The following is an 18,525-nucleotide window of genomic DNA, read 5'->3' as shown; positions in this document are numbered from 1 at the left end:
TTCCAATGCTACTACTCTAATCTGAGCTTCAGTTTTCTATCTTAAAGTTTGTTCCCAACTAAGATGTCAGGTGTTCTTCTAAAAATATGTCAAATTACATTCCTCTTCTACTCAATATCCTGCAATGCTTCCCATTTTATATATGGCAAAATCCAAAGTCTATAAATGGCCTACAAAATACTACTTGTTTTTCTCTCATTGCCTCTCTGACCTCAATTCTATCTGCTCTACCACCCATTGAACGTTTTGTAACAACTTAATTGGCCACTTCACCATTCTTTGAACATTGGTTTATTCTTGCCTCAGGAATTTTATGGTGGCAAATATTCTGCATGCTATACTTCATACCCATTTATCTGCATGGCTAACTATTTTCTCTTTTAAGTCATTGCTTAAATGTCTTTTTTTTTTTTTTTGAGATGGAGTTGCTCTCTTGCCCAGGTTGGAGTGCAGTGTTGTGATCTCTGCTCAGTGCAAGCTCTGCCTCCTGGGTTCACACCATTCTCCTGCCTCAGCCTCCCAAACAGCTGGGACTGCAGGTACCTGCCACCAGGCCTGGCTAATTTTTTGTATTTTTAGTAGAGATGGGGTTTCACCTAGTTAGCCAGGATAGTCTTGATCTCTTGACCTCGTGATCTGCCCACCTTAGCCTCCCAAAGTGTTGGGATTACAGGCGTGAGCCACCGCAGCCTTAAATGTCCTCTTTTTAAGAAGACCTATCCTGACCACCAATTCTGCTTATTTGTCCTATTTTTCCTTCATTTTCATGACTCTTGTTTCTTTTCGGTATGTCAGTTATTACTTATGCATTTTATTTACTGTTTATTATCCCTCTCCCTCCATGATTAGAATGTAAACTCCATAAGGCATGACTGTTTACCCCATTTGGTTCACTGACTTATATCAACAGACCAGACCAGAGTCTGGCATATAAAGATACTCATTAATATTTATGTAATGAATGAATGAATAAATGAATGAATGAAGAGCCTGAAGTTCAAGAGAAAAATGTGCTTTTCCTGACAAAGTCTCTGGGAAGAATTCTAGTCTCCAAGATATGGCTACATGGTTATATATAAACTAATTGAAGGCCAGGGATATTGGCCAGGCCTAGATCACATGACCACTTCTGACCAGATGGTGGCAGGATAAGCACTAACCAAATTAAATACCTGAAATGATGTTACTATGGAAGAGGGAAGAGGTGATGCCCCAAAGAAGGGAATCTGGACAACAAACTACCTATGTAATCTGTGAAGGTCAGCTACTTCTAAAGAGGTTTGAATGAAACTTTATCCAAAAAGAACATTTCACATTGACTGGTGAAAAACAAATTTAATTAAATTATATCCCCTGAAAGCAAAAGTGTAGATGAACAAGGAAAATAGAAAAAACAAGGAAAATAAAAGCCTTTGGTGGTAACTTAAACTATTAGTTGCTGTTACCATATTATTTTTCCATGGAGCTTGTGCTTCCAGAAACACAGAGTGCAGAATAACAATATGGCCAGAAATATCTATGTTCATCAAGGATATTGGCCTGAAGTTTTTGTTTGTTTGGTTGGTTGTGTCTCTGCCAAGTTTTGGTATCATAAAAATCTTGAACAAAATACTAGCAAATCAAATCCAGCAGCACATCAAAAAGCTAATCCACCATCCACGATAGAGTAGGCTTTATTCCTACAATGCAAGGTTGGTTCAACGTATGCAAATCAATAAATGACTTTTCACATAGAACAAAACCAAATAATATGTGGGTATCTCAATAGAAGCAGAAAAGTCCTTCAATAGAATTCAACATCCTTTCATGTTAAAAGCCCTTAACAAACTAGGAATCAAAGAAACATACCTCCAAATAATAAGAGCCATCTGTGATAAACTCATAGCCAACATCAAACTGAATGGGCAAAAGCTGGAAGATTTCCCCTTGAGAACCAAAACAAGACAACAATGCCCTCTCTCACCACTCTTATTCAACATAGTACTGGAAGTCCTAGCAGATGAGTCGGGCAAGAGAAAAATGTAAAAGGCATCTAAATAGGAAGAGAACAAGTTCAACTATTGATGTTTGCAGATGATATTCTTTTCTAACTAGAAAACCCCACAGTTTCTGCCCAAAAGCTCCTAGATCTGATAAATAACTTCAGCAAAATTTCAGGGTACAAAATCAATGTACAAAAATTGGTAGCATTTCTATACACCAATAATGTCTGAGAGCCAAATCAAGAACACAATGCCATTCACAATCACCACAAAATAAAACAAAAAACCTAGGAATACAGCTAACCAGAGAGGTGAAAGATTTCTATAACAAGAATTGCAAAACAGTACTGAAAAAAATCAGAGATGACACAAACAAATGGAAAAATGTTCCATACTCACAGATAGAAGGAATCAATATTATTATAATGGTAATACTTCCCAAAAGCAATTTACGGATCCAGTGCTATTCCTGTCAAACTACAAATGACATTATTTCATCAACTAGGAGCTGGTACCATTCCTTTTGAAACTATTTCAAACAGTAATAAAAGAGAGACATCTCCCTAACTCATTTTATGAGGCCAGTATCATCCTGATACCAAAGCCTCACAGAGACACAACAATAAAAGAAAATTTCAGGTCAATATCCCTGATGAACATCAATGCAAAAATCCTCAGTAAACTACTAGCAAACTGAATCCAGCAGCACATCAAAAGCTTATCCACAACAATCAAGTTGGTTTTATCCCTGGGATGCAAGACTGGTTCAACATACACAAATTGGTAAACATAATCCATCACATAAAAAGAACCAATGACAAAAACCACATGATTATCTCAACAGATGCAGGAAAGGCCTTAGATGAAATTCAGTATCCCTTCATGCTAAAAACACTCAATAAACTAGGTATTGATGGAACATATCTCAAAATAATAGAGGCTATTTATGATAAACCCAAAGCCAACGTTGTACTGAGTGGGCAAAAACTGGAAGCATTACCTTTGAAAACCAGCACAAGACAAGGATGCCCTCTCTCACCACTCCTATTCAACATAGTGTTGGAAGTTCTAGCTGGGGCAATCAGGCAAGAGAAAGAAAGAAAGAGTATTCAAATAGGAAGAGGAATTCAAACCGTCTCTGCAGATGACATGATTGTATATTAAGAAAACACCATTCTCTCAGCCCCAAAACTCCTTAAACTGACAAGTAACTTCAGCAAAGTCTCAGGATACAAAATCAATTTGCAAAAATCACAAGCTTTCCTATATACCAACAATAGACAAGCAGAAAGCTAAATCTTGAGTAAACTCCCATTCACAGTTGCTTCAAAGAAAATAAAATACCTAGGAATACAACTTACAAGGGATGTGAAGGACTTCTTCAAGGAGAACTATAAACCGCTGCTCAAGGAAATATGAGAGGACACAAACAAATGGAAAAACATTCCATGCTCATTGATAGGAAGAATCAATATTGTGAAAATGGCCATACTGCCCAAAGTAACTTATGGATTCAATGCTATTCCCATCAAGCTACCAGTGACTATATTTGCAGAATTAGACAAAAATACTTTAAATTGTAGGTGGAACCAAAAAAGCACATATGGCCAAGAAAATCCTAAGCAAAAAGAACAAATCTGGAGGCATCACGCTACCTGATTTCAGGCTAAGTACACGACTACAGTAACCAAAAAAGTACGGTACTGGTACCAAAACAAGATATATAGACCACTGGAACAGAACAGAGACCTAAGAAATAACACCACACATCTACAACCATTTCATCTTCAACAAACCAGACAGAAACAAGAAATGGGGAAAGGATTCCGTATTTAATAAAAAGTGCTGGGAAAACTGGCTAGTCACATGCAGAAAACAGAAACTGGACCACTTCCTTACACCTTATACAAAAATTAACTCAAGATGGATTGAAGTCTTAAATGTGAAACCCAAAATCATAAAAAAAAAACCCTAGAAAAAACCTGGGCAATATCATTCAGGACATGGGCATGGGCAAAGTCTTCATGACTGAAACACCAAATGCAATTGCAAGAAAAGCCAAAAGTGACAAATGGGATCTAATTAAACTAAGGAGATTCTGCTCAACAAAAGAAACTATCATCAGACTGAACAGGCAACCTACAGAATGGGAGAAAAATTTTGCAATCTATCCATCTTACAAGGGGCTAATATCCAGAATCTACAAGGAATTTAAATTTACAAGAAAAAAAATCCCATCAAAAAGTGGGCAAAGGATATGAACAGACACTTCTCAAAAGAAGATATTTACGCAGCCAACAAACATATGAAAATAAGCTAATCATCACTGGTCATTAGAGAAATGCAAATCAAAACCACAATGAGATGCCTGCTATCTCATGTCAGTTAGAATGGTGATCGTTAAAAAGTCTGGAAACAACAGATGCTGGCGAGGATGCAGAGAAATAGGAATGCTTTTACACTGTTAGCGTGAGTGTCAATTAGTTCAACCATTGTGGAAGACAGTGTGGTGATTCCTCAAGGATCCAGGACCAGAAATACCATTTGACCCAGCAATCTCATTACTGGGTATATACCCAAAGGATTATAAATCATTCTTCTATAAAGACACATGCACACGTATGTTTATTGCAGCACTATTTACAGTAGCAAAGACTTGGAACCAATCCAAATGCCCATCCATGATAGACTGAATGAAGAAAATGTGGCACATAAACACCACGGAATACTATGCAGCCATAAAAAAGAGTGAGTTCTTGTTCTTTGCAGGGACATGGATGAAGCTAGACATCATCATCTTCAGCAAACTAACATAGGAACAGAAAACCAAACACCACATGTTCTCACTCATAAGTGGCAGTTGAACAATGAGAACACATGGACATGGTGGTAGGGGAGTGTGGGGGAATATCACACACCAGGGTCTGTCGGGGTGGGGGGAAAGAGGAGGGAGAGCATTAGGATGAGTACCTAATGCATGCGGGGCTTAAAACCTAGTTGATGGGTTGATAGGTGTTGCAAACCACCATGGCATGTGTATACCTTTGTAATAAACCTGTACATTCAGCACATGTATTCCAGAACTTAAAAAAGAGTGTTTTCAAAAATTGATATTTTGTTGATGATCTTGGGAAAAAGAGGTCATAAAGTAGACAATGCATATAGCTGGAATATACCCTTTTAATAAAGGCATCAGGTAAAATGTATTCATTAGCAGATGTTTCCCTATTTGTTTTAGTTTTGCTAAAATTTGCCTTATTATTCAAGATACAACAGCTGAACAAATTAAAAAATAGATGTCCTTTTAGTAAGTTAGTCTTAGGTGAATTAGCCAAATAGGATTAAGATTTTCATCCTAAAATATCAATCATAGATAACAGGGGCCATGGAAGACAAGCCCCTGATTCTGATATTAGAAATGAAATGAAAAGATTAAACTAGGAGTCAGCAGACTTTTTCTGTAAAGAGCCAGCTTTGATTTACAGGCCCTACAATTTCTGTCTTAACCGCTTAACACTGTTGTAACATGAAAGAAGCCACAGATGTTATATAAACGAATGGCCATGGTTATTTCAATAAAACTTCCCTTAAGACACTGAAATTTGAATTTCACATAATCTTCATGTGTTATACAGTATTATTCTTCTTTTGATTTTTTTTCTCAACCATTTAAAAGTTTTAAATCCATTTTAGCTCATAGGCCATAAGAAAATAGATAGTGGGTGAATTTGGTTTGCCAACTCTTGTACTAAACCGTGGATTTGCTCAGGCTCAGAATGATTGCACATCCTACTTATTTGGACGATTTTTCTAACTTGAAAAGATTTAAGTTTCAGACATATGCAAGTAATGGTCCGAGATGAGTCACTGGCTTTCCATCTGAATCCAGTTGTATTGTTTCCAAAGAAAAATGAAAGCAAGATGGGAGATTAAAGGATACCAGTAGTTGGTAAGATCACTGGATCCTCATCCTCTCAATCCATAATACAGATCTTTGTGGTGAGCATGAGTATTGAGTGCTTATTTTGATCGGCCATATCAGAGGCTTTAGCAGGTCTTTTAACCCTCAAGCTGACTGTGAGAACTTTGAGAAAAATAGGCTCATTTCTGGTTTTTTGGTGTTTAAATCATACAATTCCTTGCTTTTAAGTGTGATGAATAAAAAAACTGGAGCAAAATATAAACAGTGATTATCTTTGACTGTTGGAATTATGGTTCTAAGTTTCTTTGTTTTTGCTTATCTGTATTTTTATCTTTATGCAATAAACATGTATCATTTAGTAAAACATAAGCATTAAAATTTAAAAATTTTAATTGACCAAACTCATTAAACTCCAAATGTACCACTTTTCTTTTGGCATTTTTGAAAGTTAGACATCTTCCCTATGTATTTAATGAAATGTTTTTCTTTGCTTGAGAGAGAAAGAGAAGAACGCTCATTCAGAGGAAAGCCAGGCAAACAACATTTTAACTTGCAAATGCCATCTGCACAATAAATTAATTTATCCATATATCTTAGGCTAAATTGAAATTAATCTCAGCAAAGGGAAAAACCTCACCTGAATGTAAAAATACAGTCTATTAAGTTTTTTCAAAAATATTTTTTCAGGTATTTAATTTCCTTTTTTTAGGAGTCAAGATGTGTGAAGCAGTTATCTAGGCACCATGAAAGAGATAAGGACGAATAAGACATGGCCTCTGTTGTGAAAGGAGTTTTCAATGTCCTGAATCACAATTGATTAATTAGGTAGTTCACATGAGCTTTACAAGTGTTATTGTTTCTAAAATGTGAGAAATGAAACTACATATAATTTATTTCTTCCTAGAGGAGCAACTAATGACTAACACCTTTTATTTTCTTTATTGTGTGAAAGTTTTTGTTTTTAACTTGGCTAATTTATTGTATCTTTGTATAGAAAGGAAGTATCAAGTCTTAAAGTACATATCTGTAGGTAGTGTTCTCTGATGTTGATAAAAGCCATAGGGATAATAAATAGAAATAAATAGACTTGAAATTCTAACAGAAAGCTTCATTCCATTAAAGGTAAACAGGCTCTGAAAGGAGTATTTTATTTATTTATCTGGTCTAATCTTTTTATTTTGTGAGATAAAATCTTGAGAACCTGAGTGGTTTAATAATTAGCTTTGGGTCAGATTGATACAATACAATGAGAATAAATATGTCAATTAAGAATATGTACTTTAATAGCAATTATCTAACAGTGGCAGGATTAAGGATGATTTTTAGGTTGTGATTTCTATTTAAAATCTCCTCTAGCTTAAGCACATTAATTTTGTAATAGAAATACACTTTATTATAAAACAAGATTTATAATGTCAAAAAAGTATAGTGAACATGTCTTTTTCCTTTTTCTTAAAAAATTATCTCAAGAAAAGGAGAACAAAGAACAGAAATATGAATTCTGAATTCAATGAAACCAGGGGAATTCTATAACCCTCTTATCCCAATGCATGACGATGCAAGGCAGATGGGAGAAGATAAATATTTACCAATGTTCTTGCAATTGGTGGGGTAGTTTGGTGAGAATCATGGCAGTCTGCTCTATAGAACCCCAGAAAGGCCCAGGAAGTTGGTGTGATATTCAGTATAAAATTTGTGAATGTTTGGGGGCTAAGAAATTCCATGAAAGACTTTATTAGGAATAGTTGTACCCTTTGAGTTTCCACTGTAAACAAATATAGCTGACTCCCCTTGTTTAACCCCAAGGAAACTACATGTTTAATCTCTGAAGAAAACTGACCAGAGAAGTTCTAAATATAAAGAACCTAAGCACACAGGAAGTCAAGGAGCAAAGTGGACAGGGAGAAATTAGGTATATGTGTGCATACAGAATAGTGTGAAAACTTCCTCTGTCTTTCAGAAAGTGGCTTTAAAACTCCTTGTGATAATACTGTAGAATCCTTCTCTGGAAAAGCTGAACAATCAAAGGAAATAGGATTTATAGATATTGACATAGGACCCTTAGAGAAAAGATAGCTGTTCACCCTATCACCCTGCAGGGAAGCTTTCTAGTCCAGGAGCTGCACCCACTGACAGAACTACCAATTCAGTTTGGTGTCTTGCTCTTAAATATATCCACATAGTCAAGAATCACCAGTCAAATGAGGAAATTCTTTAACATCAAAATAGCCACATAATAAGTAAACAGAGAAAATACTTAGGGAAAACAAAGAAAATGTAAGTCAAAGCAATTGTATATACTATCCTTAGAAAGGTAAGAGAAAATATAGCATTCATAAAAAATAGTATAAAAAGGAAAATTACAAAAAACTTTGTGAATTAAACATATGATATCTAAAATAAGAAATTTAGTATAGGAGATAAAAGACACAATCTAGGAACTCTTTAAGAAACTAGAAAAAAAAAAAAAAGACAAAGATTAGAACAATAACGCAGGCCCCTGCATGACTCCTGACTGGCAGCTCAAAGCAACATGAAAAAAGGAATCTGCAGGTATCCCTTGGCCAGAGGAAAGGGAAGCTATTTGTTTTTTAGTCTCTTTATGCACAAAGCTTGCCTCCTTTTCTCACTTTTCTAAACTGATACTGAAAACTCCCGTTTTCTTAATATTCTGGCACGCATGAATCACAAAAATGAATCTTAATACCTCAACTCTACATATTCAGGTTTTAGTCTGGGGGCATCAACAGTCATAGGTTTGCAACTTCCCCCAAAAGTAGTGATCAGGTCTCTGTGTAATAGTGCATATTTATAGATGCCTATGGAAATGCAACCATTTTCCTATTTCAAAGGTGTCTGCCAGAACTCTAAATGAGGCTTTTCCAATGTCAACAATTTTACTATCTACTCCTAATCGGGCAACTTGCTATTTTAAATGCAAGCAAGCAGTTTTCTGTAATATCAGTAATTATCTCTAAACCAGTGGTAATATTTTTTGCAAACCCAATTCAATAAAAACAATCACAATTTTCAACTTAGAATAAAGGTACTGGGAAAATATAATTTTTAAATTTTATGTATTACTAATTGATTCTTCCCTGCCAACCCCCACGTATTGGGTAGTAAAAAAAATTTCTAGTTAATCCTATCCAATTTAGAACTAAGTTCATATTAAATAATTTAAAAGGCCGCTTTTTATAATGCTAGCCTTTCTTCGAAATAATTCTGTCATATTTCTAACCTTCTACCCTTCATGATCAGCACTTTCACAAGATGACTCCTGAGAAGCTAGGAAGAAGTGTGTAGCTTTTATAACCTTATGGGGGATGGGAAAAGTAACAGTTATAGCGTTTTGTGTTCTGGCTCTCTGTCACATTATATATGCGTGTGTGTGTGTGTGTGTGTGTATATATATATATATATTTATTTATTTATTTTTATTTTTATTTTTTTTTGAGACGGAGTCTCGCTCTGTCGCCCAGGCTGGAGTGCAGTGGCCGGATCTCAGTGCGCTGCAAGCTCCGCCTCCCGGGTTTACCCCATTCTCCTGCCTCAGCCTCCCCAGTAGCTGGGACTACAGGCGCCCGCCACCTCGCCCGGCTAGTTTTTTGTACTTTTTTTAGTAAAGACGGAGTTTCACTGTGTTAGCCAGGATGATCTCGATCTCCCGACCTTGTGATCCGCCCGTCTTGGCCTCCCAAAGTGCTGGGATTACAGGCTTGAGCCACCGCGCCCGGCCGGCCTGTTTCATATTGATCCTTTAAACAACCATCATAGGTTTCTATAACAGGTATTATTAATCCAACTTTAAAATGATAAAGTAAGTTTACAGAGTCAGTGCTTCAGGAGACTCCAGTAATAGGTGACATTGTGGGCATTTGACTCCAGATCTCCTGACCTTACGTTTGTTGCTTCTCCATCTGTTGCCAGTTTATAATACTTAGTACATCAAAATACTACTGTATTGTGATACAGTAAGGTCCCTGCCACTTGCCTTTACTTTTTCACAATACAATTTCTTACATATTCTCATCAATAAATTCTTACCAACTGGACTTTAACAGCTTAAGTAATGAGAGAAAAGTCTTAATAATGTACATACATGTGGGTCCAGAATTTGCACTTCTAAGAGTTAATCTGCAGAAAATGAGGAGTGTGTAAAAATATTTAGTTTAAGAATGAGTACTAAAACATCAAAATTTCAAAAATAGTTTCATAGCTAAATCAATTATGATCCAAAGCAGATATCAAAAATGAATTACAAGTATCTTTGACAACATATCAATATGTTAAAAGATTTATAAAACATTGTATAGGTCTTGGATGAGAGGAAACAAAGAGTTGTTTAATGGATGTAGAGTTTCAGTTTTGCAAGACAGTTCTGCAGATTGGTTGCACGACAGTGTGAATTCATTTTAACACTATTGAACAGTACATTTTGAAATGGTTAAGATATTTTATGTGCATTTTACTACAACTTAAAAATGTAGATACTGCATTACATCAGTTTTGCTATGTACCTATATCTACATACATAAAATTTAGAGGTATGTCTGCCTAAATATTAGCAAATATTTTCTCTGACATTGAGAATATAGATTATATCTTCTTCTTCGTTTTGGTTTTCTCTATTTCATATGACATCTATTAATGTGTATTAATAAAACAACCATGGAGATATTTTAGAAAGTAAAAAAATAAAATCTATATAAAGAAAATAATTCTGTGTTTGAAGGTTCTAATTTGTTAGAAAGATCTTCCTAAGTTATATTGGTGAGCATAAAGCTGGTTTTCAGTATTGCTTTATTTTCCTTTTAGTGTCCATAGAATCTATGGTGATGACTCCTCTTTCATTTCTGATGTTAGTAATTTGTAGCTTCTTTCTTTTTTGTTAGTCTGTTTAGAAGTGTATCAGTTGTATTGATCTTTTCAGAACCCGCTATTTTTTTTATGTTGTTTTTCTCTATTGTTTTTTTATTACCATTAATTTCTCTGATTTTTATTATTTCTTTGCTTCTGTTTGCTTTAGGCTTCAACTGATCTTCTTTGTGTTTTTCCCTAAAGTGGAATCTTTGATTTTTTTTTCCTGAATATGTATTCGAGTCTATAGATTTTTCTCTAAGCACTGCTTTTGCTGCATATGACAAATTTTGATACAATATATTTTTACTTTCATTTAGTTCAAAATATTTTTAAATTTCTTTTGATACTTCTTTCTTCACTCATGTGTTATTTAAAAGTAGGTTCTTTGTTCTACAAATATTTGGAGAATACACTAGCTCGCCTTTTGCTATTGATTTCGAATTAATTCCACTGTGGTATGAAATACATACTTTGTAATATTTCAGTTCTTCTATATTTAAGGTGAATTTTAAGACCCAGATTTTGGTAAATTTTAATGTTCCATGTCAGCTTGCGAAGCATATGTATTCTGCTGTTATTAAATCAAATGTTCTATAAATGTCAGATCAAGTCAATTAACTAATTTGTTCAAGTCAAATAAATCCTTACTGATTTCAGCCTGATTTATCCATTACTGAAAGAGCAATTTTGAAATCTCCAACTATAAAAGTGGATTTGTCTATTTCTCTTTGCATGTTTTATCAGTTTTTGTGTCACATGTTTTTTTTCCCCCCCTACCTTTTTTTTTTTTTTTTTCTTATTTGAGACAAGGCCCCACTAAGTTGCCTAGGCTGGCTCCAAACTCTTGAGCTCAAGTAATTCTCCTGCCTCAACCTCCTGAGTAGCTGGGATTTCAGGTGTGGGCCACCACTGCTGTCTCACGTGGTTTTGATTACCTATTGTTAAATGCGCTTGTATTAAGAATTACTATGTCTTGGAGAATTGACTCCTTTATCATTATGTAATACCCTTCTTTATCTCTGATAATTTTGCTTGTTCTGAAGTTTGCTGTGTCTGAAATTAATATAAGTATTTCAGCTTTCTTGTATTAGTGTTAGAGTGGTAAATCTTTATCCATCCCTTTATTTTTACTATATCTGTATCATTATATTTAAGGTAAGTCTCCTGGAGTCAACAAATACTTGGGTCTTTTTGTTTGTTTGCTTACTTGTTTTTAATTCACTCAGACACTCTACGTCTTTTAAGAGGTATGTTTGGATTACTCACATTTGAAATACTTATTGATAGAGTTGGACTAATATCTACTATATTTGTGACTGTTTTCCATTTGTTTCTATTTGTTTTTCTTTTTTTGTCTTTCACTATTTTTCTGCTTTCTCTGGTTTTAATTGAGCATTTTATATGGTTATATTTTCTCTGTTCTCTTAGCATATCAGTTATACATGCTACTTAACAAAAAATTTATGGTTGCTGTACATTATACATTTTGAATGAATCTTAATCCACTTTTGAATAACACTATTCTGCTTTACATGTCGTGCAGATATCTTTTAATAGAGTATTCCCAATTCCTCTTCATCACTACTGGCCCTACTGTCATTCATTTGACTTAACCATGTGTCAAAATCACACAACACATTATTATTATTATTACGTTTATTATTATTACTATTACTCCTTTAAACAGGTATCTTTTAGACCAACTAAGAATAAGAAAAATAAAATATTTTCTTTTATGTTCATTTCTTCTTCTCCAATGTTCTTCCTTTCTTTATGTAGATCCTCATTTCTGACCTGTATGCTTCCTTCTCCCTGAAGCATCATTTCTTTTAACGTTTCTTGCAGGGCAGGTCTGGTCTGCTTGTTTGTGTTTTCTGAGAAAGACTTTAGCTCTCCTTCATATAGACAATTTATCTGGATATAGAATCCTATCCTGGTGTGGTCTCCCACCCCCCTCCATCCCACGTCTTAGGACTTTAAATATTTTATTCTACTCTTTTCCTGTGTATATGGCTTCAGATGGAAGTCTGTTCCTCAATCCTCTATAAGTAGGTGTCTCCCCACCTGCCACTCCACTCCACCCCACTCCTTGTCAGCTCCTTTCAATATTTTCTGTTATCTTTAGTTTTCTGCAATGTAACATGATGTGCCGAGGTGTAATTTCTGTGGGTGTGTGTTTATACTGCTTGTTATTCTCAGAGCTTCCTCAATCTGCTGTAATTCTTATCCTTGTTCCTCTATGAGTAAAGTGCTTTTCTCCTACCTTCTTTTAAGATTTTTACTTTGTCTTTGATTTACTGCCATTTGAATATAATATGACTACCTACAGATTTGTGTGGTATTTATTCTTCTTAATGTTCTCTGAGCTTCCGACATCTATGCTTTGATATCTGTAATTAATTTTGGAAAATTTTTGGCCAATATTACTTCAAATATTTCTTCACCTCTGTTCTCCTCCTTCTGGTATTCCAATTATGTGTATTTATACCTTTTGTAATTGTATTCCCATTCTTGGATATTCGGTTCTGGTTTTTTTAAATTTATATTTGGTTGTTCTTCACATTTCAATTTGGGAAGTTTCTGTTGGTGCGTGCTTAACCTCACTCATTCTGCATCTATTTGCACTCTACTGATAAGCCCTCCAAAGACATCTTAATTTCTCTTAGTGTTTTGATTTCTAGCATTTCCTTTTGATTCTTAGTTTTCCCTTCCTGAACAATGGTCTCCCCTTCCATATAATATATAATATATAATTATATAATTCATTTTATATATAATATATAATATAAATATATCTATTAAATTATATATTTGATATATTTTATATTTAATACATATTTAAAGTATTAGATATATATATTATGTATTTATACATAAAATATATAATATATATACATAAAATATATAATATATAATCTATATTTTATATAATAATAAATATATAATATAATTATAAAATATATATTATATATATCAGATTATATTTTATAATATATAATATAATACATATGCTATATGAAATATATATTATATAATACATATGCTATATGAAATATATATATATACACACACACACACCACACACCACATTTTACTTAGCCCCTTGTTGATTGATGGGCATTTGAGCTCATTCCATAGTTTTGCATTTGCAAGTTGTGCTGCTATGAACATCATGTTCAAGTATCTTTTTGGTATGACTTCTTTTCCTCTGGGTAGATAGATCAGTGGGATTGCTTGATCAAATGGTAGATCTACTTTTAGTTTTTTTAAGGAATCTCCATACTGTTTTCCATAGTAATTGCACTAGTTTACATACCCACCAGCAGTGTAAAAGTGTTACCTTTTTACTACATCCATGCCAACATCTACTATTTTTTGATTTTTTGATTATGGCCATTCTTACAGGAGTAAGGTGCTGTTGCATTGTGGTTTTGATTTGTATTTCCCTGATAATTAGTGACATTGAGAAGTTTTTCATGTTTTTTTGGCCATCTGTATATCTCCTTTTTAATTTTTTTTTTTTTTTTAGTTATACTTGAAGTTCTGGGATACATGTGCAGAATGTGCAGGTTTGTTACATAGGTATACACGTACCATGGTGGTTTGCTGTACCCATCAACCCATCATCTACATTAGGTATTTCTCCTAATGTTATCCCTCCCCTAGCCTCCCACCCACTGACAGGCCCTGGTGTGTGATGTTCCCCTCCCTGTGTCCATATGTTCTCATTGTTGAACTCCCACTTATGAGTGAGAACATGCAGTGTTTCGTTTTCTGTTCTTGTGTTAGTTTGCTGAGAATGATGGTTTCTGTCTTCATCCATGTCCCTGTGAAGGACATGAACCCATCCTTTTTTATGGCTGCATAGTATTCCATGGTGTATATATGCCACATTTTCTTTATCCAGCCTATCACTGATGGGCATTTGGGTCAGTTCCAAGTCTTTGGTATTGCGAACAGTGCTGCAATAAACATGCCTGTGCATGTGTCTTTATAGTAGAATGATTTATAATCCTTTGGGTACATACTTCTTTTGAGAATTGTCTATTCATGTTCTTAGCCCACTTTTTGTTGGGATTGTTTATTTTTTTTCCTTGATGATTTGAGTTCCTTGTAGATTCTGTATATTAGTCATTTGTTAGATGCCTAGTGTTTGAAGATTTTTACAAACTGTTTACTCTGCTGATTATTTCTTTTGCTCTGTTTACTTTTTTTCTGTTTTCTCTTCATTATTTCTTTTTCTGTGCAGAAGATTTTCAGTTTAAGTCCCATTTACTTACCTTTGCTTTTGTTTCATTTGTTTTTGGTTCTTGGTCATGAAGTCTTTGCCTAAGCGAATGTCTACAAGCGTTTTTCCGATGTTATCTTCTAGAATTTTTATGATTTCAGGTCTTAGATTTAAGTCTTTGAGCCATGTTGAGTTGATTTTCATATAAGGTGAGAGATGAGGATCCAGCTTCATTCTCCTACATGTAGCTTGCCAATTATCCCAGCACCATTTGTTGAAGAGCGTGTCCTTTCCCCACTTTATGTTTATATTTGCTTTGTTGGAGATCAGTTTACTGTAAATATATTGCTTTATTTCTGGGTTCTCTATTCTGTTTCATTGGTCTATGTACCTATTTTTATATCAGTACCATGCCATTTTAATGACTGTAGCCTTACGGTATAGTTTAAAGTCAGGATGAAATGCCTCCAGATTTGTTCTTTTTGCTTAGTCTTACTTTGGCTATGCAGTCTCTTTTCTGGTTCCATATGAATTTTAGGATTGTTTTCTCTAAACAGTCTTTCTGTGAAGAATGATGGTGGTTTTTGATGGGAATTGCATTGAATTTGTAGACTGCTTTTTACAGCATGGCCATTTTCACAATATTGATTCTTGCTATCCCAGTCAGTGTTGTATCTTCACTAAGTCTTGTGAAGTGTCTTTCCATAGGTCTTCAGAAGTCTATTGGTAGATTTAGGTATCCAAACTCATTGTACACCTTTGCTGCCTTTACTACTGCTGTGTTATAATATAGATTAGTTTTCACCCATGTTTCCTGGTTCATAACAGATATAGCCCTCGTTACAGTCTTTTATTATAATGTTGAATGTGTTGAGTCTCAGGGACAGGCCTCAAGAAACAGAATCTCTCTCCTGTTTTCCTCTCACCTGCTCCAAGGCAGGACTCTAATCTTCCCCCACCTTTCTGATTGTGAGTCTTAAGACCCTTTGGAGAGAGTCCTGCCCTGTACAGTTAGGGGAGGAATGCTGACATCATGAAGCTTCATAAGAACCCAACAGACTTGGTTCAGAGAGCTTCAGCATATCTGAATGTGTGGAGGTTCCTGGAGGGTGACGCACCTGGGGAGGGCATGAAAGCCCCATGTCCCTTTCCCTATCCCTTGCTGTACACATCTCTTTATTTGTATCCTTTAAAATATCCTCCTTAATAAAGCAATAAACATAAGCAAGTGTTCCCCTGAGTTTTGTGAGCCCCTCTACCAAATTAATTGGACCCACAGAGGGGACTCTGGGAACTCCAACTTGAAGCCAGTTGGTCAGAAGTTCTGGAGGCCCAGACTTGTGACTAGGGGAAAGAAAGGGGTTCTCTTGTGAGACTGAGCTCAACCTGTGGGATCTGACACTATCTCCAACTAGGTAGTGTTGGAACTGAACTGAAGAACACCCAGCTTTTGTCTGCTGTATGGTGTGTGGGGGACAATCTCCCATAACTTTCGTCACAGAAGCCTTCTTCTATGTTGATAATTGTTGCGATGGTGTGAAAGCAGAGGAAGAACACTGGGGGAGAGAATTTTTTCCCTGCACAACTACTGATTCTCAAATTCTCATAAAATAAAATCAGAAATAAATTATAACAATGGATAAATCTAATGCTCATTTATTTTAAAATATGCGCCAGAGTCCTAGCATACACAATGCCATATATCATACTTGTAACTGAACTTGCAGCTTGACTGCAGGTCCTTAGATCCAGTGTAAATATCCTCCTAAGCTCAGGTATTATGTGACTCTAATTTCTTGCTTCATTGCTTTAAACCGGATATGTCCCAAAGCCTCAACTAGCAGGTCACAAATGTATATGGTAAAAATTTATTTTTATGGTACATCTTTATCTTAAATATGGAATGATAGAAAACTTTATGAATAAGATAATTAGATCTTTGGGGTTTAGTGAAGCTGATTCAAAAGATTTTAAAGATTTCGAACTTTAGCCACATACTTCCAAGAGGAGTTTTTGTAACTGTCTCATCCTGTTTTTCAAGTTCAGTGTCTTTTCTTCTTCATAGGATATACGTAATTTAAAAGGCAATTATTGCCAAATTTAACTTTAATGTCATTTTTCTTTTGTGTGGCAGCATTAATCTTATGCCAGATTCTTATTCTTATGCTTTCCTTCTGGACTTTCACATCATTCCTCTCTTATCACATTCCTTCCTAATGATCTTCTATAGGTGTCTTTTAAAAGTCCAAGCTCATCGGTCCCATTGGATTTCCCTATTTGTCTTTTTTATATTTACCCCAATGTTTCTCTCAGATTCTTTTTGTTAACTGATTTATTTTTTCCTTTTTCCTTGAAGAGTTTCTTAATCTTGAATTACTTTCTGTTTTGGTGTCTCAGGTCATGAGTTCAGATGTATTTTCTCAAGTTCTTTTCTTTTTTTAAAAAAAATTGTCTAAAGTCAGGTACAGAGTTAGTATTAGAGTAACATTGTGCTATTTCTGTATAAAGTAAATAGAATGTTTCAAAGAAAGGAGCAAGATGAAGCTAGAGTAAATGTTGTCATTGCCTAATTGCTACACATAATATTTTCTCGATTGGTTTAGCACAGGGTTTTTATAGAAAATAGTGTTTTCTCTGATTTTTAATTCTATTTGTGAAATATATTAACAGATGAAAGCAGCAACAGAATGACCTCTAATATGGAAAAATATCAGGGATTCTGGATTCCTGGGAGTAGTAAAATGTTTGAATTATTTAAGGTTTTATGTGTAATAAGCAGATTATATATACTTTGAGATTTTTGACAGCTGATTCAGGTCAAAGGGTTACACAAGAAAGTTCTGGAATATTAAAGCTTGAAGGATTTCTAGAGTTCATGTAAGAACAAAATCTTCCCTAGATAGGAAAAACTAAGAGACCATTTGCAAAAATGCCAGATTAATTCCAGGTGTCAGTTTATTATAACTAGGTAGTTTGTGCCTTTCAATCAAACTCTATACTTTATTTTTGTAAAATAAGGTGATTGTTATGAAATAAAAAATTTATGCGTTTGACTTCCAGTTTACCAAAATACAGGTTGATCAAGCAAAGCTAGGTTTATTCCTACCACCATCAGGGGAACACCATTTTGACAGCCTTAAAACCTTTTCCGAAGGGGTATAGTGGTCAAGAAGGATATTTACAGGGTATAATGGCCTGAGCTAGAAATTTAAAGCCCAGTTTAAAAGCAAGAGCTGATCAGGATTTAACAGACTTTATCACATAATAGCTTGGACTTCTGAGCACAATAAGGGAAGAGTCTTCAAATAGTAGAAGCTGTTAGTCTTGATAAGTTAGCTTTTTTTGTTGTTGTTGTTCACAAACATATTCTTAGTGCAAATATTCCTTGAAGCAAGTAGCTAAATTATTTTTGCTTAATTCCAGTGTTTTTCAGCATAGAAATGGTAAAGTATACCCGGTCCCAATATAATTTAACACAGAGACCAAATTATATTTATTTTAGTTCTCACTACATTCTCGAGAGTTGCTGT

Source organism: Macaca nemestrina, chromosome 5 (genome assembly GCF_043159975.1).
Source record: "Macaca nemestrina isolate mMacNem1 chromosome 5, mMacNem.hap1, whole genome shotgun sequence".
NCBI lineage: Eukaryota > Metazoa > Chordata > Mammalia > Primates > Cercopithecidae > Macaca > Macaca nemestrina.
This window is presented reverse-complemented; position numbering follows the sequence as displayed.